The sequence below is a fragment of the Lonchura striata genome, chromosome 4 (genome assembly GCF_050655825.1).
Source record: "Lonchura striata isolate lonStrDom1 chromosome 4, ASM5065582v1, whole genome shotgun sequence".
Taxonomy (NCBI): domain Eukaryota; kingdom Metazoa; phylum Chordata; class Aves; order Passeriformes; family Estrildidae; genus Lonchura; species Lonchura striata.
In genome coordinates, this window is record NC_140706.1 from 74897548 (window position 1) to 74924878 (window position 27331).

A 27331-nucleotide genomic window follows, 5' to 3' on the forward strand; every position below is an offset into this window, starting at 1 on the left:
ATCTGCAGAGCCTGGCAGCTTAATTTTCTTAAGTTTTTCTTAATTAGTCCTGATATCAATGTGCTTGTGCAATATTTAGACTATTCCTCAGAAAAAGTCAGTAATCAGTTTTTTTCATGAATACCATTGGTCAAAGACTGAAAGATATATATATATGTGTGTGTGTGTGTGTGTGTGCGTGCAGACTATTTAGCATTTCTTTACTTCTTTATATGATAAATTGATTTTTCCTACAGAGGTGGTGTGAGGGACTGAAATGTTATGGTTAATGGATTAAACATTGTTATGAAGGACTTTATGCATGTTATGATAAGATTTGTTCTTATTAGGGTTTTAAATCTAAAAGTAAAATGCTGAGAAATCACTTACTTAAAATTTCTGCGAAGAATAGTAGACTCCTTCTGTTTCTCTGGGGTTAATTTCCATCTGAATTGGGGGAAACATCATTTTATTTTGGACCAGCCATCCAGACCACAGCTAAAAGCTGGTGAGTGTAGGACCAAAGGGACTTGGTTCTTGATCTCAAAGTGCAGTTTCTGGGTAAAGTCCTGTAGGGAAACCACAGGAGCAGCTTGAAGCACCAGTGCTGTTCTGGACCACTAAAACAGTTCAAAGAGGAACAATGATAAGTATAAAAATCTAGGAAGAGACCTTAAAGAGAACCCTGAAACCCATCATTCAAAACTCTAAGTCTTTTTTTATTCTTTTTTGAAGATTCTTTTCTAATTCTCTTTTGAAGATTTTTGTTGACTCTTTTTTGAGGCAATGGAATGGCAGACCTTGCAGAATGGCAGCATTCAAACCTCTCATGTGAAATATTTAATGACAAGCCACTCTACTCAAAGATGTAAATGCACAAACAAGACTGTAAGTAATGAGCTTTCCAAAATTATAACTGGACAAGATTATTTTGTCTCAATAGTTTTCATAGGGGCTTTTTTCCTCTCTCTTAAAGCCAGTGCCAGAACCATAACTTAAGAATTGCTACAATGAAAGTATATAATTAAAACCTCTATTATGCACCAGAACTTTACTTCCAAGTTATAGGATTATTGCATTTTTTTCTCATAATTAAGCATTATATGTTAATTCTGCTTTCTTCCTTAGAGTCATTAGCATATAAATATAGACACTGACTCAATATGCAATTCTCTGTGAAAGATTAAGTTTTTAAATTTCAATGGACAAATCATTTATTAAAAAATAAATATGCTTCATTAAATTACCATTGCTTTAACATTTCCAGTAATAAATGCACATCTAAAATAGAAGTGATTTTAATAGTAAATTGGAGAAGATGGAAAAATGGAATTTTAGAATATTAAATGCATATTTACTGTTATAAATCTTACTTTTTTTTTCAATATATGCCATTGGTTTAGAAGTTATTTTCTTCTCCATTTCCTATCATTAAAAAAAAATGCTTAACTATTTCCTGGTTGACATTTATCTTTTGCAGCAATTCAAAAATTCAGGTGACAAAGTTTTAGTATTAGCTACTAAAAACTGGCAATATTCTGAAGAAATTTTCCGGATTGGGAGAAATCTCAGAAATTTGCTTTTCTACAAAGTAAAAGAATTTAAATTTTTGGCTGCCAAAAAAAAGCACAGGAATCTCAGCTCTTCTTCATATCCTATCCATTCTTTATGCTGTTACTGACTGAAAATATATATATATTGTATATATACACATACATACATTTTTCTAATCCTAAAACAGGCAAAGACCATGCATTCTAACCATATACATAATATATGATTATGATTATATATATATATATAAAAGACATATGATATATGATTATTGTATACATAATTCTCACAACATCACTGGTGCAAACGAAAGGCTGCTCTGTGAGAGATGGCATGTTTCTTTGCACTTTTATACAATATTCCTCTCAAGGGGTGACAAAGAGCCCCCTGGCAGGAGGGGGATGTTATCCCCACCTTCTGATTGTCACCCACTGGTAGGATTTCACCTTCAGGCAGAAGCTGTGACAGCCACACCGAGGAGCAGCATCCACCTCTCAGGCAGGGAGCCCTCAGAAAGATGGAGGTGCACAGAGGCATGGGGTGCACGACATGCATGGTTTTTGTTTCAGTCTACATTCTGGAGAAACAGGACAGATTTGAAAGAGAATTCAGAATTAAGCAGCAAAGTCCTTCTCTTACAGCCTGCCAGATGTCAGAGCCTCTTCTGCCTTATGCTGACAGCCTTTGTAAATTGTTCTGAGTGATATTTGTTAATCTGTGGGGAATTTTCACATCTTCCTTTGCTTTTGAATCAGATGGCGAGCTCTTGGCAGCTGACCAGAAAGATAGTGCCTTTTCCCTGCTGCCTTATCAATCAGGAAAGTTTCTTGCTGCTCTGTGCTGCAGACACATTCCTTCACACACTAAATTATCTCCCATGGACCGATCGCAGCGAGGTTAGCACGCTGGAGCCATTTGACTGGAGTGCATAAAACTCTTTATTGCTACACAGACACAGCTGCACCAGCAATTCATGTCTTTGAGTGGCCCAAAGGAGTTTTCTGTATGGCCTTTTCAGTAGCTAATATATGTTCTGTAACAGCTTCTCTGGCAAGTTTCTTCCAACAGTGCCCTCCAGGTTATATAGACCACTAAACCCACTAAATATCCTGGTGACATAGAAAGATGTCACACACAGGAAACAACGAGCAATTCAGTGCTCCACATAGCCTCGGCTCTGCTCTGCAGACTCTCCCTCCAACTCAGTTCAGAAAATATTGGCAAATCCCACTGAAATATCATACCAGAGCAAGAAAACACTCATTCCCTTTCTACCTCAGGCAAGACACACATAAAAATCACCTGGCTTGTCTGGCTTGTTCTCAGCAGTAATAGTTATCAGTGGTGTCCCAGCTCTCCCTGTAGCTTCTCTAGCCCCCTTCTCTTTCTGCAGCGCTTTATTTTTGTAAACTTCATTGCTCTTTTCCCCCTAATAACTCTGATTTAAACTGTGTACCCTGTACTTTGAAGATGCTCATCTCCCACAGCACTGCAGTTTGTAAAGCAGGAGTGTTTGTGTCACCAGGTTTTGGTAGCAGGAGGGCTGCAGGAGTGGCTCCAGTGAGAGGCTGCCAGGAGCTTCCTCCTCAGCAAAGACAACCCCTGGCAGCTCCAAGACAGAGCTCAGAGGTGCTGGTTGCCTCTGGGATAACTAACTCAAAAAGAAGCACCTATGGAGACACCGAGATCAGTGGAGAAGGACAGGGAGGAGATGCTCCAGCGATGAGATTCCCCTGTGAAGGAGACCCATGCTCGAGCAGGTGGATATCTGTGAACCCATGGGTTCTCTGAAGTGTATAAAAGAAAAGTTCTCCTAATGAATATCTGATGGCTTTCTGTATGAAGTTATTTATCTTTGTTTTTCAAGGAGAGATCTGTGTAAAAATATCCTTCCAAAAATCCAAGAGAAACAGTGCTGAAGAACAGATTTGGAATAAAATTTTAGAGATCTGGCCTCTTACAAGTAAGGCTTAGACCTTGGCAAGGGAAAGCCAAATTTCAGATGTAAATTCATCCTAATTTTACCTTTGTGGGCGTTTCAGATCAAGTATTTGACTCCAGTAAAGTAGTAGAATGGAAATTCGTATCAAGATACTGTCTTAGACTATTAGTTATTTTATTCTCTTATGGCATGTTAATTTTCTTTTCACTACCGTTTAGAAAGGAAGTAAATCCCCCTTAGCAAACCCAATATTCCATCATCCCATAAGGGGCAGAGCAGGAAACCCAAGCAGGGAGAGGAGCAGTGTGTAACACGGGAAGCACACGTGTTCTGCAGGTCACAGCTGTGTCTAACCCTGGTGCCAGGCAGTGCCTGCTGTTCAAAGCAGTGCTCTGCACTGAAAACATCTGGCTGCAGCTGAGGAGATCTGCAGCCTCCTTCAGAGCTAAGGAGGAGACCTGCAGCCTCCTTCAGGGTTAACAGCATGAGCAAATGAGGGAGACTGCACCTCACAGGGAGCTCTCTCATATCCTCTCCTCCTGGGCATTATTACTCATTTATTATCACTTTTAATTACTATTTCTGAATGCACCCCTCTCTTCCTGAGCTTAATCTTCCCCAGAAAGTCCAACAGAAATGAGCCAATATAAAGATCAAGGAAATTCTCAATGATCAATAGGGTCCAAAGAGCTCATTATTATGATAATTTATGTCATGACTCCTATCTACCATACACATTCTAGCAATGATGGTGCTGGTAAAATGACAAGGAAAATACCTTTTTTTTTTTTTCCTACCCATCTAGATACATATTTTACAAAACATATAAAACAATGTAGCATTTTTTTTTAAAAACCAATGTATCCACCACTAAACACTCCAGAAGGACCATAGAAAATAATCAAATAAAAAGGCAATGGGATTGGTGGGATTAATCATGTGGGATTAAATTGCAAGAAATTTTCCCTACATGTGTCAAATTGGAATAAATTTCAATTGGGGAATATAGGAGAAACACCATGCTACTCAAAGGTAAATCTCAAGCTAAAAAATGAAATTTTGTTTTTAAGATTTTCTTTAATTAAATAAAAATATGAATGAAGGGCTTAAGGAGATGTAATGCATTATGATTACTTGTATTACTGTCAACCAAAGAATATATTCACCAAAGATCTTATACAGCCTGTTGCTATTCATTTTGAAAATAAAAAGAAAGAAACTGTATAAGAAAGGAAGTCTTTAAATGTTCCTTTAAAAGTTGAGACATTTCCTATTCGTGGGAGGTCTAGTATTTATAAAGAGAAGATATGTTTCTGCCCACAAAAATAAGTGATTTTAATGAAACCAAACTTCTCACTCTGCAAGTGGCAGACCCGCATTTCAGGCCAAATGCCTCTATGTGAATAAAAGACAGTTTTCAAAGGCTACTGCTGAAGGGAATAAAACCACAGGGCATGCCTGACACAGCAGAGGGACACAGGGGACTATCCTTCAAATAAAATGTTTAGTTTGGGCTTTTTCTCCTCCCGTTGAACTGAGTCAGACCACTCAACTGAGATGCAGCTTCTCAAATGAGAAACCAGCTTAAAATAACTTCTGTCTGCCTCAGCTGACCTTAACAATTGATCTCTGTGTTCAGGTGGATACCAAGGCATCTACTTCCAAGGAGCAATATAAGAAATATATTTCTATTTTCTTTTGGCTGGCTGGCAAGCAGAAAGTTTCATATGTAGCAGTTTTATTTTTAAGGCTAATAAGTTTACTGACTAAAAGCATTTGTGGGAAGGCTTGGGCTCAAAGATGGATTCTGCATTTTCTCACAAAATAAAAAAGCAAAAGTCACCTCCAGTTGACTTGCCTTGATGAAAATACTACGGACACAATATTTTCCAGTGACTGGCCCTTAATTCAATTCACAGTAGTCAATAGCCACTGGACATTTTGGAGACCCTTTTGAGGGTCTGTGTGATAGATTCTGCCAAATAGATCATCAAGATAAGAAAAGAATCCCATGTGACCTCCACTGCATATACTGCCTTGGCCCTCTCCACAGGATAGAATTCCAATTTGGCATGAAAACCAGCCTGATAATTTCTGTGGAGAAAACAAAAATAATAAAAAACCAAAACAAGATGAATGATCCCACCCAAATACCTCCTCTCCAACTGTTAACTGTGGCTTGCCAGCAAATCAAATCATTTTTTTAAAAGAGTCTCTGGCTTTTCAGGCAGATTCAGAAAAAAAGATATAATTTATTGTCCCTGACAGCTGGGTGAGCCAGTCCATACCTCTCCACTCTGGGGTCACTTAAAAATGGTTACTTGGTTTAAAATTTTTAGCAGCAAGAAATAACCTAGCCTTGTTCAAGCTCCCACTTACAGGTAGGAGCCAATAATAGACCCACAGGTAACACAGTGATTCTGCACAGACACTTTTAAATGGATACAGGAACTGCAAAAGGTAATTAATTTATTACAAAGGGCTATTTTTATAGGTTGTAGTAATGGCTGAAAGCTTAAAGGTTTTTCTGCTTCAAATAATTATATTAATATTTCTTTTGGAAGATCAAAAGGAGGTTGAAAAAGTTGTTTCTTTAAGAAGCAGTAGTCTTCTGAAGCAATGCCATTTACTTTCAGCCGTGATGTGATTTCCTTTGGATATATATGTGCTGAACCTCAATCAGGATGCAGAGCAGACAGTTAAAGGAGAACTTCAAAAAGCCCTGAAAAAGGGAAACCTGCATAAAAGTTCACAGTAATTTCTGCATACAGTTCTGAAAATGAAAGGGCTTTGTAACAGTTCTCAGTTTGCAATTTAAGGTGCACTGTTCATCTAAGATGCTTTTCTTAAGACTGCTTTTTGCTTTAAGATTCAGACAGACAAAAATTAGCCTTTAGATGTTTTCTCTTTTTAAAATTCTGTTTCTTCTTACATTTCAGAAGCCCTAAAGCCTTTAAAATGGGGCTTTCTTTTTGTAGCTTTTTTGGACAAAAAGAATACCATCTAACTGTATCATTTTCCACACTTTTCATATGAAGTGTTAGAAAAGTAACTCACCTCAGTGGGTAAGAATGACTAATCCCTCAAAAATACGGATAAAGAAGACTGAGAATAGCTAGTATGAGGCTGTAAGATAAAGCGTATCCTATCTTTACAAAATTTTAATATTTTAATACATTTCAAATATCTTTCTAATTACGAAAAATTAAGGCATATGATTTTAATAAAGTACTGGGAAACCCTCCAGGAGACATAGGAAGCTTAATGCAAGCCATATGCAAATCCAGCCCTGTGAATTTGTTATAAGTATATGGCATATGTATAAATACATAAATATACTGGGTTTAAAATTCTGGTTTGAAAACACAAGCAATTTTCATCTTAGCTATATTTTGATACAAATATAACTTGCTCCACACAATAAAATGTAAATAGTCAGTTTCCTAGAAATGAGAGAGGGAAAAACAGAAATGAAAAAAAAAAACTGGAGGAAAAAGAGTATCTAAGAGCAAGACCCTTCAGAAAAATATTGACAGATGTAACGAAGAAGAATTTTAACAGAGTAACTTATACTCTTGCTGAACACAGAAACAGTGAGTTTTATAAGATGAATAAATACAAGAAAACACAGTCACAGATTCCAGGAATGGTAAGTTATCAGTCAGATCCTATGCTTTCAAAAGCCTTAAGGAAGCCAGAGAAAACACAGCAAATCAGCAGTGTAATTTAAATCCAGCACACCAGATAAGGCTGGTACAGAGATGATGAAGAAGACAAGGCTGATGGGGCAGTAGCCCTGTACAGCTACACCCCAGGAAACCAAACTGGCCTTGCAACAGAGGCAAACAGACTGTGGGAAATGGAAAAAAGCATCAGGCCAAAAAAGGAATTAGATTTCCACCAGAAGACAGGGATGTAGCAGGTGTCACAAACATAATATTTTCCAAAAGCACTCAGGCCACTGAGAGCAGTCCGTGATGGGATGCAATCACAGATAATGGTCTCCTGGGAGATAATGTCATTAGTGCAGACCACAGGGATGACTCCAAATAAACAAAATACTGCACGTCAGGCTCCTTCAGGGCAGAAGGGCTCTGCCTTTTTGTCACTCTCTGTCCCATTTCCCACTGCTATAAGCAAGATTATCATCCTGCTGGGTGCTGCACATGGGGAAACAATTGTCAGCAGAATCACAGTCCCTTGCTGGGAAATCCTGGAGGTCTCAGCAGCAGCAGCTGTAAAAATCTATTTCATCATTACTGTCCTAAGCCCTACCAGTATGATTTCCTTTAGCCTGACCCCAGCATCCAGAATATACTGAATAATGAGATTGGTGTCATACATACACAAACAATCTGATAAGGACTTGAGGAGCCAAGTTGGACCCAATGTTTCAAGAAAAGAGATAAAGCAGGAATCTGCTGTGTGTTGGGCATTCCACAGCTGTTCACACATGGAATTTTTCTTTTCTTTCATTTTGGTGGTGTCTGTAAGGTTCTGTTCCTCAAACACTTTAAGGAATGGGGATGCTTCACAGTTCTCTAAAGGGACTGGCTAGTATTTATGCAAGACATCTAACAGAGCTCAAAATGTGGCATGGAAAATGACCCTTTTAACTGTCTAAAATGCATTTTCAAGCTTTTCTACTCTTCCCAGGACAAAGGGCCTAAATTCCAAAGATTTCATTCTGTAACCAACCCAGCGCCTCCTGGGTGCTCTCTGCATTCCAGCTAGAATTTCCTTCTCCTTGTTTATATTGCTTCATACTGAAAAAATCACCCATGACAGTAAATGAGAATATCACACATAAACCCTCATATGGTTAAATATGTACCTTTGAGCTTTGAAAAGTTGCTCCTGATTTTGAGTAAAGAGGACAGACCAAAGACAATTATGCAATTATATTACACCCCTGCTCAAAGTACACAGTGTGGTTCTAGCTAGTCAATTAGTGAAATTCCTTGTCAATGCTTTAAAATGTCCAAAAGTTTGATTGTTGCTTTCTCCTGTTTCATTGCAGTATTTGATGATTTGTTTTGACATTTTGACTGACACACAAAAGTTATTTTCACAAATGCAGAGAGAAGCATGCACACATTTGATAAGTTTTTCTGGCTACTGAGAAACTCTTTTAAATGTATTTTTATTGAGCAATATGTAGATGAGTCTCTAAGATGAATCGCTTAAAAAATGAATGCACTCACTCCAGAAATATGGTAAGTATCCTCATTAAGAGGAAAAGAAAACATAAATACAGCCAAGGTTCACATTGGGTAATATTTTTTTCTTGAAGGTTCAGCAACCCACAAGAAAGGAACAATATCTATTTTTCTAAGTCTGCATTCCTCACATCTGAAGCAACTAAAAAGGTTGAGCCTGTCCATTACAAAGCAGAACAAAAATTTTCCTGTCCATGTTTTGGTTTCCACTTCCAACAATGACATTAAATGTATTAATGAGATTTTTAATAATTAATTTGTTCTACATTTTGGCGTCAGGAAGAGAGAAGACTGACTAGCCCCACCACATAATGCACACAAGTTCATCAAGGTCAGCCTTGTAGGAGACTATGAAGTTTAATAGTTTGCATTAGGAAGCACATTTATTGTCATGGAATGACTGAGATTTTGTGTGTGTGTGTGTGTGTGTTGTTTTTCATGGGTTTGGAAAAGAAACAGCACTATGATGCAGAAGATGTATATTACTGCTGGCTTCCTAATACATGGTTTGCATTATATATTTAAAAATATAGTGACATGTATCAAGGTCTACAAAACAAACAAAACCTTCTGCCATGAAAAATTGATAAGTGATTTTCACAAGTTTTCATACATTTTGGAAGAGTTTGGTGTTTGGTTAGCTGAGCCTGATTACAAATGTAAAATTAGAAACACTAGGAATAAAGATCAATGATCTAAATGCTTAAGAAGTAAAATCAGAGACTTCAGTGTGAACAAGAATATGAATGCAGAAAAAGAAGGAATAAATAGAGGAAAATCCAAAAACATATGTTCCCAAAAAAAAATATCTGTAAGGATTAACTTTGTGCATAGGTATGTCCATTTCAAAAAAGCAAATTCCAGCCTAAACACACTGCCCCTGACAATAGATTTGATGGTGGCAGTCCTGGATTACAATTATTTTCTGGCCATTTAATAAACTGAGGTACAATCAAACCAAGATTTAAAATTTGAATTCTAAATGCTACCTGATTTTATATCACTTTTGTTAATCATTTAAAATCAATACTGCACCCAATCAGCATTACATATCTTAAGTCACCTGATTAATTTCCTGCTCCAAAAAGGATGGGCTTCAAGGACCAAAATCAGGTTAATGATCACAAGAATCACATTTCTGCTACTGTCTCACCAAAATTTAAATAAAAACACAACTTTAAAAATCTTAATTTTTTTCCTCTGTTTTTTCTTTCCCTTTTATAGCAAGGGATACCAAGACTTCTACCATCCCTTTATTTTATTTTTTTTTTCCTGGTCTTGTAGCTTTAAATGTGCTTTCCCACACAGTTCAGACACAGCAGAACTAGGGGAAAGAAAAGGAAAAACAGATGAAGAAAATTTAAATCAAAATGAAATCTTGAAAAACAATATTTGAATTATGATACTGTGAAAAAAAAAAAAAAGTACATTCCTAAGGTTCTACTCTGTGACTGCCACCTGTGACTGCTGGTAGGAAACAGAATATTAATTTTAGTCTTAAATACAGAGATTAAATAAGATCTTCTCATAGAGCTAACATGCAAACCTGGCTACATCTCAGTAGCTATGTCTATGCATTTGACATGTTCACATCTATGTTATGCATTATAAGTATTATTATATGCATTATAAGCTTCCCTCTAACCTCTTGCTAATGACCATTTTGTTTTGGATAGGAAATATCAAAGCAACCATACCAATCTTATAATCTCTAAAAACACAGTAATTACTCTAGTGACATCCAACAAAACCCAATCTCAGTTTTATGCCAAACAAAGCTAAAGCAGGTAGTCAGGCTGTGACCTAATGTTATTTCCATGTGCCTCAAGTACAGCTTTTCAGAATTAAAATTACTACCTTCTGATTTTGCTTAGGAACCTAAGACAGGAAAGGTGAAAAGTTCCCAGATTTTGCCAAAGTTCTCAGCTAAGTCTTTCAAACCCAGAGGTTTCAAACACAGAGATAAGCCAATAAGCCTCAAAGTATCTGGGAGCCCATTGACTCCAGCAAACCTGAATTTTCAGGCCACCAAAGATCTGCAGCTAAAGATTACTTCTTTAAAAACAGAACTGAAACCAAGGAACTACTCAAATGCATATTTCAATCTGTCTCCACTCTGAAAAGGAAAAAAATCATATAGCTATATTCACATTCATAACACCCATATATCATCCAAAATCTGTAGTGATTGCAGCCCTAGTGATAACAATTGCACTGACACCTGAATAGCTTAATAAGAAAAAAGCAATTTTACATTCCCAGAGTACACAGGTATTTTTTTTTTTTTAAGATGAATTATAAACTGGAATTACTGCAATTTTCTTGCAAAGGGTAGACATTTGACAGAAATGCTAATAAAGGGTGTAACACTGAGATTTAGAGCTGTACAAAAGAGAACTGAAAATAGAGCACAAAATTGGAGTGGGCTTCATTCTGACTGAAAACACAGAAGCAGCTGCAACAAATCAGTAGCATAACATCATCTATATAACAGCTTTCTGGGACACTGAGGCAGAGAAACAGAAGTGTTAATTTATTACTTTATGTTCAATGTGTTCATTGCCACTTGTCAGTGTATAGCCTGAGCCTGCATTGCCTTCTTTTTTCTTTTTGTATTTTGCATTTTGCTGCTGGATACAGAATTGACTCAGGGCTGCAGTTTACAGCTATTTAGCTTACTTGGTTATTGGATGGAAAACACTTGGGTGCAAAAACATCAAGGTAACACCATGCATTACTGTAATAATTGCTCTGGTGTTCAGTAAGACAACAGAAAGTATTCAACCAGCTTTGCATTGATGTAATGCTGTACAAAGCACTGGAGATATCACTGTAATTTGGCACGTGCTAAATTACCCAAAAATGCAACTCTAAGGTGCATCTGCTTTCAGTGAAAATAAACAAATAGGAAATAGGCACTGCAAAGGAGTGTGCACTTGCCTTGCTAAGGAGTGCAAGGAAATAACTGAGCACAAAAACCAGTAAGGCAAAAGCAAAGGACAGAAGCTGCCCCAGTGAACTGCTGCATCCTTTCCTGCTACAGCCAAAGCACAGCTGTTGAAAGGAGTAACTCTGAATGCAAAAATAAAATTCCATTGGCCTGTTCTGCTGCTGTTGAATATGCAGAGAGCTGACAGGCTGGAATAGTGTTACCAAGGGAAAGTCATGTTCCACTCCCTACAGGTCAAGGAATAGTGAACCTCTACCTTGGCTCCTCTGGTTGCTTCAGGTTTTTTTAAGATTTATAGACCCTTGTTTTTTCCACATATGTACAAATGCAAGTTTGTAGCTCTACTCACCCCTCAAAAAACACTGATTTGAGAGAAAGCTGATTCTATAACACTGCAGAATGCTGTCCCACCTTCTCCATGCAATTCAACTGTTTGTTGTTCAAGGATTCCACATGGACAAGACAGCGGGAATAGTAATGGAATAGTAATTTCATCACTATTTCAGTGGCATTAAGGCCTTATGACCCTTAAAGGTAGTGCTGTGTCTTCAAGTGTGTCCTTATCTTTATGATCAAAAGCTTCCAGGACAGGCTTGGTGAAAGATAATGAATATCAGAAGCAATCAAGAAAAAAAGAAAAAATTCATCTTACTCTGGCCTTCATCAATCATTCATAAGCACTGCTACAGCAGCACATCCCAGAAAGGCATGTCTTGTGTCTTGATGCAACAGGAGGTCCTGCAGATGAAATCAAAGCACAGTGGGACCAAAAGTGCTTACTGATGTGCAATCTTCCAGCTCAGAAAAAGTGTTTTTTTCTTTCACGACAATTGCATTCACACAATACAAAGGATCACAGCCCTTTCTGAACACCAATTTCTGCTAGATAATGTTCCTTCATCATTTAAGCTTTGGGCCCTTTGCTGCCCCAGGCAAACTAGGAAATGAGACTTCTTATTTCTCTTTTTCTAATTTGTTCCTGGTTAACAATTGAAAACAGAGAAAACATATTTGCCTCAAGCTTTCATTAAGTAAACATTTTTTCAACTCTTAGGTCTCCTTGCATGTGGTAGGGTTTTTTTAAATGTTGTCTTGATTTTTGCTTTGTTTCATTTTGCTTAGCTGTATTTTTTCCCTCTTTAAATTTATATTACCCTGGTATTTATCTTGGCATATTTTCCCATGTAATTAATTTCCCTCTTTCCCTGGACAGCTTTCTTTCAGTCTCCTCTCTGCTCCTGTTAGCCTTCCACATCCATCACCTCTTCCCCTCTGCATTTTTGTCAGGAGCCTGTGACAATCCCCAGCACACCCCACACCTACAGCAACCTGTCAAGCCCTGGTCCCTTCCTCACGTGCACACACCCAGGTGCACACCCACACTCACACAAGGATTCTTTGGAAGCAGTCACTGTTAATCTCCACAGAACAATTTACCTTCCCCACCCAGACTCTCCTCATGTGCATCTTTCCTCCTCAGCAGTACAAAAATGGGCACATAGAGAGGAAAATCAGACGTTTCATTCTTTTTTCTAGAAAGGCAAAATCATTAACTCTATTTTTCAGCTTCATTTGCTGGTCAGTGTTGGACTAAGGGCAGACACATTAGTTACAACTGGATAATTAGGGAAAAGAAGTATATTGTCACATTATGTAAAACTGCCTATTTATTGAGAGTGAGCAAAGTGAAGACATTTTAGAGAGCAGAAGCCGTCATGAAGGAGAAAAGGCAAGCTGCTCCTTCAGAAGATCTCACACCTGATTTCCTGGGTTTGTGTGTGTTTGCTCTGTGTTGCCCAACACACCATGAGCCCCACTGAGGTCCCCACTTCTCTCTCCAGCACAAACAGCTGCAATCCAGTCCTCTGCTGCCTAGAAAAGCTGCAGCAGCAGCACTGCCTGCTTTGTTCTGCATCTCCCAGTGCCACGACCGTTCTGGAAACACTTCCATGAAGAAACAACTTTTGTTTGCCCATAGAAGCATCCTCTCTTTTGTTTGCATGATGTATTTGAAGTAAAGAACTTCTCTACATTTAGTTTTCCAAGCTCACAATAAGCTGAGATGCAGGCCTCCAGTTTCCTTAGCAGTGTCATCTATTTTGAGTAAGTGTGCTAGAAGTTATTTTGATGAAAGAGAGTGAACCATATTAAAACTGGACAATTTGGTCTTAGCTATGACAGGTTTCAGCATGTCAGGTAGAATAAAAATAATTGGAAGTAGAAATAGATCTATTTCTCCCTTGCAAAATTTAGAGATGTCCAATTGATCTTGAAGCTTAAAAAACTATAGAGGAAAAGTAAACTGTCAAAAAATTCTTATATTTTAGGAGACCAAAGAGAAGCAATATGTTTTTATGGCACTACGTTAGCAAAAAATACAAGTTTCTCTGTGTTTCTTTAGCTACAATTTAGCCTGTTTTTAAGGATGTATTTTCAGTGAATAATTCCTTAACAGCAAGCCACCTACACTATAGAAAAAAGTTTTGATGAATATTAAAAAAAAACTGTTTCTGATTTTATGTGAGTATAAAACAACACTGCAATTTCTATTCTAATTAAAAGTATGTGCCCCCTGCCCCAATGAACAAAATTTTAGTTTGTTTGTTTCCTAATCCACATTTTTAAAAGGTGACTTGGGAATTCATATGTGTGAATTTTAGATCTTTGACCTGAAAGGGTCTGATTGTCAGAAACTGCTCTGAACCTTTGTGCTGAAATCAAGTCTTCTAGCAAAAGAAGCAAAGGAAATTCCAAGGTTTGTGCAGAACAACCGTTGGATGCAGTTGGTAGAATTCCTGAAAGAGTGTGTTGAGCAGATCCTTCTGGAATAGAAAAAGAGCAAATACCCATGATGGTGATCTGAGGAGCAGGAAGACCTACCTACTTGTCGCCAAAGTATTTTCAAACCAGCAGCTTGAAAATCTTTAGTCAAGAGCCTTAAACCAAGTAGCTTAGAAGACTGATGAACCAATAATGATACTTTTTAGCAAATCTTGCAAAATTAAAAACCTTCCAGAGACAGCCTTGCCCTGCCAACACCATCCTAATATATTCAATTTACAAAACCATGGGGAATTATAGACAGATCAGCCTGACAATTTTCCCCTATAAATTAGTGGAACTACTAGGATATAATGAAATTCTTGAAGATAAAGTAATTTTGAGTTAATTATCCAGATGACTGGGAGTATGGTAGCTGAGGTGTATAAAACAGAGTGGAAAAGAGAATGTGAAGAGATCAGCTACTGACTGTGTCTTGCAGGTTAAGACCTAGAGGCATCGAATGAAACTAGCAAGAAGAAAAGTCACCTAAAAAATTAAGTGGTTCTTAACAACACTCTAGTTAAGTGAGATAACTTCTTAACTTACAGATTTTTGTAGGTAGTGTGTTTATGTAAGTCCAAAAAAAGCACTAGGCAAGTTCAGGGGAGAGAAGCTGGAAACTCAGATATAAAAATGGTATGTTTAGGTCTCTAAGCTTCAAGTTGGTAAAAAATTCCAGAATATTCCCAAAAAAAAAGCAAAAATTGCTGTTTGTCTTAAGCATAAGATATTTGATTTTGTCCAATCACACATTAAGGAGCTAAAGGCAACCTTTCTATAGTCTTTTTCACCATTGTCTAACAATCACCTTGTGAAATACTTGGAATCTAAGAAAGTTACAGACAACACTTAATAATGCAAAAATTAGTGTCAGTAGAAGGCAAAATATTCAGAAGTCTTCATAAATGAATGTTTATCATGGGTTAAAAAAGGAAAATGCCTCTGTTCATACACACATATATATACACTTAAACTGAAAAGGCAGATTCTCACATCCAACATGGCTTGGACCTTTTTGAGAGCTAGCTAACATATGGAGTTGTATTAAAAAAAGAAAAAAAAAGAAAAAAAAAAAAGAAAAAAAAAAAGAGCTTTATATCTCCCCCAAAAGGGGAGCTACCTCTGGCCTTGGAATTTATGGATTGATGAGTTTTACTGTTCACCCTTTCCAGTCTGGGGCTTTAATAAGATGAAGGTTGACACACTATGACACTTCCTATAAAAGACAAGAATTACTGTCAGTTTTCTGCATCACAGTTTAACACTGTCATCTTCTTGGGTAAGGCTTTACATACGGATGCTGAAGTTTACCTGGGTGGAAAGGAGGATTTGTTCTGGCTGAAGAAGGATAAATTGGCCAAAACTAGGAGCAGTTTATTGAAAGGGATTCACTACTGCAGCTAGGGTTTGTTTTTTTTTTAATTGTTGTATCGGATCTGGCCTTTTCACATATTTACAATACCTTTGCTGCACTTCACTGCACAAAAAGGAATCCTGGCCTCCTGAGGTGAGGGAATAATTCTTATCCATCTCACACGGAGGGCAGTGGCCCAGGGAGCCTGCATTCTGATTTCCTGCAAAGAGCAAACGGGGACATGTGCACCTGCCATGTGAAGGGACAGACTGAACCAAAGCAGCCTGGTGTCAGGAAGAAATCTCTGCAGAAATGTTTTCAGTGTGAACACGCCCCGGGGCTTTGGCACCCCTCTGCAGGCTGTCCTACCTGCTGACACCACCTCTGCAGAATGGCCCACGCAGGCTCCTGCCAGCACAGCCGTCCTGGAGACACCAAAACCTCTGTGCCCTGCTCGCTGTGCCAACCAACCCTGCAGTCTAATTAACACCCCCACCTCTGCTCATCTGAGCCACACAGCTCTGTGATACAAAAGTGACTCAATCAGGCTAAATAATGCCTTCGCATCTGAAGCTCTATGAAAATTCACAAAACTTTACAAATGCCAGATAACAATGGTGTGTATCAATAGCCTGTGTTCTGAGACATGCTTTCCTGATTTCATTTTAGTTCTGCAGTGCTGGCTTTATTGTGTTTGATCTGTGGCAGCTTGCTTCTGATATTCTGGCCTTGTTTTACATAGTGTCAGAGAACAATTTGTGTAAGACTCTAGATGGACTGACAGTGAAACAGTTCATTTTCAAGAAAATAATAATATTAATAATAATTTTAAATTACCTATTTTGTTATTATTCTGTGATTGATCTTAGCATAGTGGAATCTTTATATAATAGCTTCAGGCCTCATGGGTAGCTGGGAACTTTTTTCTTTTTTTGGTTTTTCTTACAGCTCCTACTATGACAAATTAGAAAGCTGAAGTAGGTGTTATCTGCTTAACTCAGAAACATTCACAGAAATGCAAAGTATTATGTAGCCTTTACGGAAACACTCGGTGAAGCCTTTGCAGCTGAATGCCTTTTAAATACATGTCACATGAATATTCAGTCAGATATGCAAATTTAGGGTTTCTGTTCCTTTAGTAGATTGATTTGTTATTTGAGATCAAGGCATGGATCACTCCAAAAGCATATCAAAATATCAGACTTTTTATAATATTCTTGTACAGAATATATTGCAGGTGGTCTTGTTTGTTTTCTATTCCTCTTGGCAGTTTGTTTTCGTTCTATAGGAAAATAAAACCCAAATTCCTTTTAGCTTTGTCACTCCATATGCTTTGATAAAGTGCTTCATCACTGAGGCTTTACAAATAACCTGAAAAGAAGGTTTTGATAGTGTAATACCAAATCCATGCAGTATCCAGCATTGCAGAATTAGTTATATATTGCAAATAAATGCAGCTAAAAGATTTGGAAAGTCAAACAGATTCAAGATAGCTCTCTATTTCACAAGTAGCTAACTGGCTCTTGTGAGAGACTGGGAAGGGTTGCTACCCTATTTCAGGTGCTATTTCAAAGCACCTGACGTTCACCAATTTTTTCTGGTGCATTTTAAGAAAAAAAATTTGAATGTTATTTCTGAAACTTTCAGAGAAAAAAATTAAATTACAGGACGGGAGGGTTTTAAACCAAGATCAAAACAAAGTAATTACTGACCACTGAAATAAATCTTGGTTTTCTGAGAGGAGGCATGTAAAGTTCTACAAATCTCCTGCTATACATTTCAGGATATTAATAAATCAGAAAAGTAAATCCAAATTGCCAGGTGTCCTGAACTTCAGCAAAAATCTCTCTGCTTCCAAAAAGACCTAGAAATCTTTACCTTCCCTTTATCACTCTTACTGCCTCCTTGTCTTCCCCCTTCCAAAAGGATGCACACAAAAGTTTTACCTGCCTGGGCGAGGATAAAGTCTTCTCCAGATATTCTCCAAAGTACTTCTCTCCATGTGGATTCTCTGGGAATGGCTGTTAAACATGTTGCTTCCATTCAAAATTATGAGTAGACAGGACACCCAACTGTTTAGCCTCTGTATAATCCCATTACACAATGGAGGATAAAAGTTCCTCTTTTTTATTTCTCCTTCCCTCCCAGAGGAAGAAAATCTCAGCTCAGTTTTGTCATTCTTTAGTATTCTTTGTTCCACTGCTACTGTGGGGGATTAACAATCCCTCTGTAGCACTCCTTTTTTGTCAGCTGTATCACTTGGCACAACAAAAGATGTCAGTTCTCCCTAAAAACTCCACCTTATCTATGCTTCAACCACTACATTTACAAAAGTACTTCTCAAAGTTGGAAATGCAATACAGGGCAGCCAGGTTTATCCAGAGCAGGGTTGGGATGTTGGCAGCAGTGCAGACAATAGGATGGCAATGACCCGAGTTTCCCAAGTTTAAGGGAAGGGTACCTCTCTCACTGATAGTGTGCTTGGGTATAGAATTTCTTTGTAGGTTCCAGTGGTAGTGATAAAGTTAATCTTCTTTGTCAGAAATCAGCCAAGGCTCTAAAGAAGCTCAACACCAGACCACACAATCCAAGTGAACTTTAGTTTGAGAAGCGTAAGTTCCCAAAACTCTGCTGTGACTGAGAATAGTTTTATAGTTTTATATATCTGCCTTTTTCCTTTGGAATCTGTGGTGCTTTCTCTACAGGATCTTGTGCAAATGAATGGTGTTGCTGGAACTATTTGTTTCATTTAGGAAATGCTCTTTAATTTCCTTCCATGTTAAGAGTCTGGTATTCCAAAGGAACAAACTGCAGAAGAGATGTGATTTGCAGCCACAGTTATCTGTTAGCCAGGCAACAAGCTCATCAATGATAATAAGCAAACAGGAACTAAAGATCAGGGGAAAAAAACATCAGAAATGAGGAGAAGAGCAATAAAAGAACTGAAGGGAAGCTTCTAAATAGCAGCAGAAAAATACAAGGAATGTTGGACTATTCTGTTATCACAACTTATTACATTTACTTATTTTATATAATAAATGTGACATATAGTTATATTGATATAATTTATATTTTATATTGAGTATATGTATACATAGTTATTTTTTCACTACCACCAAAAAGAAGATATTAGGAATTTGTTTTATGAACCATAAAGGACATCTGTCAATAGCAAAATGATCCCCAGAGATTCAAGATTTCAACAATTTCACTAACTAAGCAGCTCGGTAGCTGCTTAGTTTCAATTTCAGTGATATGAGACATGGAGAATCACACAAAATGTGTCTGACAGGAAGAGTCTCCCTCCAGAAGGAGGGAATTTTACAGAGCATGCCATGTGTGACCATGACATTGATGAAAGGAAACTCCACACCGATGAACCCAGGACACAGGAAAGGTTTGATAGCCATTTCACGTAATGCAGCTATCAAACATTCTACATGTAATTTTTCTTAGGATCAATAAAACCAATTTTAATAAAGACTCAAACAAAACGTCTGTGCAAACCACATGTAGAGGATTAATCATAGGTTCATGCAGTTGTCCTAGACTGCACTACAGGAAAATAGAAAAGAACAGAACATTACAAATATTAATTCTAAAAGGATTACATGTTGTATACATAGTTCAGTCAATGATTAACACATATTTTAGTTGGAGCATATACAATATAGAAAGAGTAGTAAGATAGTTCCCTTTTAATTTAAAGATATTATTATAAAATTTTAGGTCAGAAAATAAGTTTATAACATTTTTGGAAGGGTTTTTTTCTTTCTTAGTCTGTCCATGTGCCAGAGGAATTCCCTTTTCAATTACAAGGGTTAAAAAATTAACAACACCAGAAAATAGAGTATTTTTAAAGAGGTAAATTCAGGCAGATACTGTTGTTTTTTCTAAAACCTATAAATTTCACATTAAATTGGATATGCAGTGTAATGTGCTAATGCTTGTTAAGTCAACAAAGGAATCTCTCTGAAGTAAATGTACTAGAAGTGGGAGAAGTCTAGCTGTAGCTTATAAAGCACAGAGACATTTTTCAAGGTATCAAGTAGAACTATAAAAAGTGATTTATGAAATAAATAATTTGCAGATAAAAACTATGTTGTGAAACTATGTTATGAAAGTCTTCATTAATTTTACAAAGTCTAGCTGTTGGCATTTAGGGAAGGTCTAAATCAGAGTTTAATACATAGCTGTTTAACTGAATTGTTTAACAAAACCCAAATTAGGCATTCCAGAGATACTGAAAATGTACTCTGATAAGATACTGGTACTATTCACTGGGTACACAGTAAACATTCCAGATTAATTTCTTTCCTTTTGTCTTTTGGAATTTTTACCATTTTCAATGGTGTCCATTTTGTTTGTTTTAATGGTACACCAAGGCAGTCACTAGTTGGTACCTCCTGCCTCATGAGCCTTGCATTTACAGCCCATTCCTCATTGAATTTTGGCACTGCCAAGTCACGGTAATAGAACAGTCTGTTCTGACGTCTAGATTTCGGATTTGTTTGTTCTGTTTCATGTTAAATACGGTTAAAGTTATGAAATATTTATGGACTTCATCTTTGCATTTATTATTCCCCTTCTGTAACCATCTTGTACTCGTATCTAAGAGTCATTAAGTATCACTGCTTAGTAGAACACTCTGAACTCTTCTTCAGTGTAAGGTGTAAGTAATCAAGCTCCTGCCAATGACAGAGGCAAGTATGTATTTGTTATGACATCTGGATTATTAGATTTAGTAATTTTTAAACATTCAGTTTTACATCAAAGTGAAATATACCAATGCATCAATACCAATTCTGCTATTAATTTTATTATCTTATTAATTTAATTCTATTTTTTATAAATCTTACCAGCCTGAGGAAGGTCTTTTCTTATAAGCTCACTTATCTATAATCCTATTGATTAAAGTCCTCAGAACCACATCATTATATCACTGCAGACTAAATTCTTCATCTGCTTTGCCATCTCAAAAATTCTCCCAGCTGATAACAAAACAACTCATCTAGGAAATCCAGCTCAACAAATCGGAGTCACTGCATTATTAAAGATGCCTTCATCTTAAAGCTCCTCATCTCCTCTGTTTCAACATTTGTTTAGAAAATCACTGGAGTGGAAACTAAAATTTAGTATAACAATATGGGATAGAGCCTTGATTAGCTTAAAGATCTCTGGGTGTCTCACCAATGTAACCAGGAAAGCAGAAGAAATGAGACCCACCTTGGGAGGTCATGAAGAAACTTCCCTACTGTTGTCAGACTAGCTCAGGATCTCTTTATCACAGACATCTGAAGTATGAAGATTTAGAGTGAAATTATGGCTCCAGTGAAGTCCCTGCTTTATTTTTTGATATCTTATTTTGATAATAGTGTAACTTATGGAACATCTGTGTGTAAAACTAACCTTAGAAAATGGCATATAATTTTCTCTTTCTGTCTTCTGAAATTACTTTATTATTGTATTTACAAGTAGCATGACAGAATGTTTTTGTTTTCATCCTTGGTTTTGTAAAGGAGCTATTTCTTTTTCCTTTCAAGCTTGTGGATCTGATAGCTGTGTGTCAGTTCTGTAAACTTGACAGATGTGTTCAGTTAAGGGAGGAGATCAAAGGGAAAACTGGTGGGCCTCCAATTTTGGCTGTGACAGGATGAACTCATCACAGAGGACTGTGCTGACAAGTGCTGCTGCCAGGGCACAGTGAGAGCCAGCTGCTTCCTCAGGAGCTGGGAGGGAGCTCTGTGCTGGCTGCGCTCTCACAGACAGGGTCTGTGATATTTTAGTTAATATCCAGGCTTTTGTGGGAACCAGTATCCATAAATGATTTTAGGAAGATCCATAGATGACTTTTCCAGTAGGCAAAAGGATAATGAGCTAACCTGTATTTATAACCCACGAAACAGAAGAGGTACAGATACCATTTCAAGCACAGCAATGTTGTCACAGCACCCCCAGGGAGTGACTGAGCGTGGCAGGCAGGACACAGTGCTGCTTGGAGCTCCTGTCATCAGCCCTGGACACCACATCCAGAGAAATCCCAAATCCCTGTCGGGAACAGCTGGGGACGGGACACGGGGCAGGGCCAGGCAAAGGTGCACAGCTCAGGCAAGCCCTGGGCAAGGCTTGTGGGAGCTCCAGGTGAGGCTGGTCAAAGAGGTGCTCATCAGTGACATCTGGCCCCTCAAAGAGCTATTTGCTTTTAATTCTTTCCCCTAGTTTCTTCCTTCCTTCCTTTTCCTACCAGCTGCCAACTTAAGGAGGTGAACACATTCCTTTTGTGATGGCATCTTGCTCACACATCTGTGAATAACACTGAAGAGGATAAAATGCTGAAAGCCTTCTCCACACTTAAGGGAAAAACAATTAAATGCTCTATTGCATATGCTGAGTTCTCAAGTGGCCCCCAAAACAATGTTTTGTTAAACAGAGCTCCACCTGTCTGAATCTCTGAATCAGCACCTAAGAGACCCTTTTTGCATTCATACCCTTGGACTTGTACACATACAGTTCTGGAAACAAAATGCCACACGCCACAGGGGAAAATTCTGGACAGCGCTGAAAAAAGAGGAAATTCTGTTCAGTGGAGATGGGATTTCATACTTACATTTCCACTGTTTTAACAGGTTTATCCATGAATGTCACGGATGTGTTTGGAAAGACCGATCACCACCTCCCTTGGGAGCTGAAATAAATGCAGAACAGTCACAGAAACTTTTGCATTTCAAAGGAGGTTCTTGAGACCAAGTTGGCTGCAGAGAAATATAACAGAGACTCTCTCCTTATTATTTTAACTAGATTAATACAATGCTTTTGAGATTAATTTCCCTCTTACTTGTGCTCCATGTATTTGTCAGTCAAATTTGCTCAGTTATCAACCATTCATTTGCTATTCTGTAACATGTTAATTCATCTTACAAGAAAGCATGTACAGATTCTTCCTTCTCTGTTCAAATAAGGCATAAAACTTCATGCTAACCTCCACAAGTCATACTGAACTTGTCAAGAGCATTTATTTTTATGACCTAAAAATATATCCACAAAATTTTCAGTTAGAAATATTCTTCATTAGCTTTCTCCTTTATTTGGTTTTTTTTTTCTCCTGTTTTATCAGGATGTACTGATATGGCATTTGTGATCTATACAGTTTACACTGCAGAGTTAATCACATCAAAATAAAATTCGTAGAAGTTGGCCAGATATTTTCATTGATTTATCAGTTCTAATGACAATATACTGGGTGAAAAGTTTTACAGAATGCCAAACAGTCATAATGAAACAATCTTGCCTCAATACATGATAGCCCATTTTATTGAAAAGTGGCACAAAAAATCCATTTTATGTTATCATGTTATTGGAAACATCTTGAAAAGTTGATAGTTACTGAATTTATCAGTTGGAAAAATATAAATGAATATAATGTTCTTAGTCTGTGAATGTGAAAACAGAATATTGGTTTTGTCTCACTAAAACCAATTTATATTACTGGAGTTGGACTAAAACCAAAATGTGACCTAGTGCTTTTCATGACACTTAAGAGCTTATTGACTAAAAGAAAGCTTCTTCTGAAAGAAACTGGGTACTTTGCCACATATATCTCATTAACTTTCAGTGGGCTTCTTGGAAAATTAGATCACCGAGTTACCACTATAAGAAGTATTAATGTAATACTTCCCCACATTTTCATACATCTTAACCCCAATACTTGAATGCCTAAAGGTACATTCATAAATCATCAGTTTCTTGATTTTTCATTCTATAATTTAATTGATTCTCAGATTGACCCCAGCACTTCTAAAAATGCAGCCTGCTTTTACTTTGAACTCTGTATCTCAAAAGAAAGCTTAAAACAGGCATCCCAGACAGACAACATTGGTTTTGTTTAGCTAATTTAATAGTTTATTGTCACCAAATATTTAAATAATTTTCCTTTGATTTTGCCAACATACCAACTGTTGAAGAAAACACTGGGAAGCAGAATATGCACAGTATTAGCATTTTGGATCCAAGTAGATTTAAGGCCAAAGGAAGACATAAATGTAATTGAAATAAAAATTGTTAATTTCTTTCCCCTCATTAAGGATTCTGCTTACTCAGGTAAGTCAGAGCTATTTGTAAGAATCTTTCTGGCATACAGAAATCTTACAAATTTATGTGGAAAACTAGTCACTGAAAGTGTTCTGTGAAAACTAATAGGAAAGTGCAAAACATCACTATCCAAACAAGAGAGTCAAATAATTTCAAACAAAAATAAAATTCTTGTAGAAATGGAAACTTCTCTTTTGTAGCACTGACTGACACAAATACTGAGTAACTTGTAACTGGGGAGAAAATATCAAAGATGTTTGTGAGACACCACTTTTTAGCAAAGGAGACATTCATATCAAGAAAATTTTGAACACATTAGGTTGCTATGTTTGAAATGATATCTATACCTCTTCTGTTTAATGTGTTTAAAATACAGTTTAGCTAATTACACTTTTGCCTGCTGGAAAAATCATCCATGGCTGACATGGCTGTTATATTTCCTTAATCCAGGTTTGTCCACTTTCTGATTTGCTTGTTTGGCCTTTTCCAATCTAAAAATCTTCAGGCAGTGAGGGAGGTGTTTGTTGCAACAAACCCCCTGCAAATGGAAGCAGAACTCTGTCCCAGCCACTACAGCAGTTCAGTCTCATTATGTTAATTGCTGTGCAGCATTTGCAGCTGGGAAGAAAAAGAGCAGCTTCCAATGGCTCCATCTGGAAAACTGTCTATCATCTTCATGGATGGGAATTCCAAGTTCATCCCCCTTAGCACAACACTTAACAGGAGCACTTAAAAAAAAAATAGTTGAATGAACTATCAAGCCTTGTCTTCAGGGTTAATATCTATTTATCTCATTAAAATGCTTAGAAAACATTTTTTTTAAGGTTTTCTATGGTTATTAGCATTTTGGTTTGGGTTTTTCCCCCCCCCTTTTTTTTGCCCTCCATTAGTTACCAGTTTCCATCATCAAGAGCGATTCATGTTTTAAAGCAATGACAGGGCTGAATTCAATTGTGGACCTAACTATCATCCTCTCAAAATTTATCAAGATGTATCAATTTATCAAATGATTAATTTGTCCCCATTCTAGCCCTACCAAGGGGATCTCTCATGCAGACTGACAGCAAAGGTCCCACTCTGGAGCTCAGGGGCTCTGCCATCCCTTTTGAGACACTGCACCATCCCCAGAGCTCAGCCAAAAACAAAACAGAATACAGGATTCATCTTCTTGATTTGGAAATCAGGGGGGAGAGGAGTTTGTGATTAAGATATTTCTGGCAGCCCAAACAGGAAGTTTGCCACTTGTTGAACTAAAATTGTGTTGTTTGTGTACTTTATGCATACTTCATTTACGTGTATTCTTAGTAATTAGAGGAGAGCCATACATTAGAAGAACGCAGGAAAGTCTAGCTTAAACAAACATTGGTTTAGAAGACAGCATTCAGTGTTTTAAAAAGAACAAAATAATAAACCAAAATAATGGGAAACAGAAACAATAGGAGGGTAGAAGACACAGCTGTAATGACCTATTTTCATAAAGCACACACCTTGCAAGTGAAGTGATAACTGAGCAATAATTAGTAATATCTATACCTCAACTGTAGGTAGCTGATCCACGCTGTGAAGGAGACTGCAATTGTAAATCAGATCCCAGTTTCCAGCTGCCAATAAATCAGATAATTTACAAGCATTTAAGCCTCATATTTTTGTTTTACACATGTACATGACCACATTTCATTTTTTAGATCGTTCAGTAGATCATTTGCAAATGAATTTAGGGGTGATAATAGAGCTTCATAAAACACACATTTACAGTAATTTAAATGACATTAAAGTATTTTTATTCATCCCATTTGCCACAGCTTTTGTTTTACAAATTTCCTCTGTGCATTTGCATTCCTAAGGTTAATAAAATTAATATTTCTTGAAAATTGCAGTGTCCCTGTAATTACCTTGGATACAAATTCCACACATTTCATTGCCTTCATGAAGCCTGTAGACATATGTGGCTCAGAATATTAGTAATTAAGTGGTTAATGAACAGTTTACTCTACTTTTCCAGGCTGCCTTCAAATGTTTTTTACCAGCCCCTCATAGCTTCTCCAAGCAGTTGTAGCCTTTGCATACTGGTAATATCCCTTCTTCCCTGGCTGAAGGAATCACCTACATCAAGTTTTACAAAACTCAGTCTTATCAATCAGCACCGATTTGCACAGAAATTATTTCATTGAAAATCTTTCTTTCTAATTAGATGTTGCTGTTTATAGTAACCAAAACCCATGAATCTGTAAATCATATTGTGGCTATTAACAGTTATGAAGTACAAGGACATTTCAGTGATGTATGAAAATACACAGTCAATGATTTCAGGAAAACCCATCTAAGCCCTGCATGTACATTTTTCACTTCACCAACTACTCTGGTGGTAGCCAGTAGATCTAATTTCATCAAGCCTGTGCTCTTGACAGCAGTCACATCAAATTAAAGAATCTTCCAGACTTAGCTGGCACCTTCATCTAAGCCTTTATATCAAATAATATGCCTCTTGCCTTCATCATGCAATCCTTAATTATGTGAAAATCAGCAGACTGCTGCTTGTGCCAGCAAAGAAAATGAGGAAAGAATGGTGTTCTTTCCAGTGCACATGGCTGGACACCCTTCAGAGACATCTGATTTGATTAGCAGCAACAGTATTCTATTGATGCTCTTTTTTATATCTTTAACTTAAGGCCCTTTTCCTAAAGAATTAGCTTATGCATGCACATATTAAAACCTGCATATTTTTTTTTCCATGGTGACAGAGATGCTGCAAATTTTAGCTCTGGTTTTTAAACAGATGCTACTTGGTGGATAAGTATGATGTGCCCCAGGCCAAGCATATTTTGCTAAAAAAGAAGATTAGGAGGATGGGTGAAGATTGTTTACTACAGAAGCATTCTGGGCATAAATCTCTTGGGAGACTCACAAAATACTTATCCAAGTCCCAAACAAAGATGTTCTAATTTCTTGAAGTCAAATGCAAACCCCACAGGGGATCAAGGTCAACACAGCAAATGAGGTGATCCATCAACAATCTCATTACATTCCATTGACCCAGAAAAGAAATCTAGAAGCAACACAGACACCTAAGGATTCTGGAACAGCATCCATCACTTGCTGGCCTCTGGGCCCTATCATTACCTGACATCTCCAAACCATCTCTGGTTCTATAACCTGACCATTTAGGCTAGCAGCCAACAAACTGCTCCATGCTATGTTCCAGCAGAAAGCATCATAAAAGGGATTTTGTTTTTTCTAACATCCTGCCTCTCATTACCAAAGCAAAATATCTTAAAATAAGCTTCTTTGGAAATCACATTCTGATATTTGCTAAGCATTTCAGGAAACCTGGCTAGAGTGAGTGTCTGAGGACTCTTGTCTGCCTTAGTTATAACAGAACCAAACCCCAGTAACTTCACTAGCAAGAAAGGATAAAAATTAAA

At 37.3% G+C, this 27331-nt stretch overlaps 1 long non-coding RNA gene across 19 annotated transcripts in view; it reads right to left on the reverse strand.

Moving 5' to 3' along the window:
- The window catches only part of LOC110478808 (uncharacterized), a 231979-nt gene that overhangs the window by 174636 nt on the left and 30012 nt on the right, over window positions 1-27331 (reverse strand). For 16 of the 19 annotated variants that reach the window (XR_014954997.1, XR_014954994.1, XR_014955003.1 and 13 more), the window contains 4 exons: window positions 25443-25510; window positions 22429-22506; window positions 1948-2110; window positions 370-599 (listed from right to left, as the gene is read on the reverse strand). This is a non-coding gene — a long non-coding RNA (uncharacterized LOC110478808). Of the gene's footprint in view, window positions 1-369; window positions 600-1947; window positions 2111-12296; window positions 19050-22428; window positions 22507-25442; window positions 25511-27331 lie in introns of those variants that run through there. The other 3 variants (XR_014954991.1, XR_014955004.1, XR_014955007.1) reach the window with 3 other exon arrangements.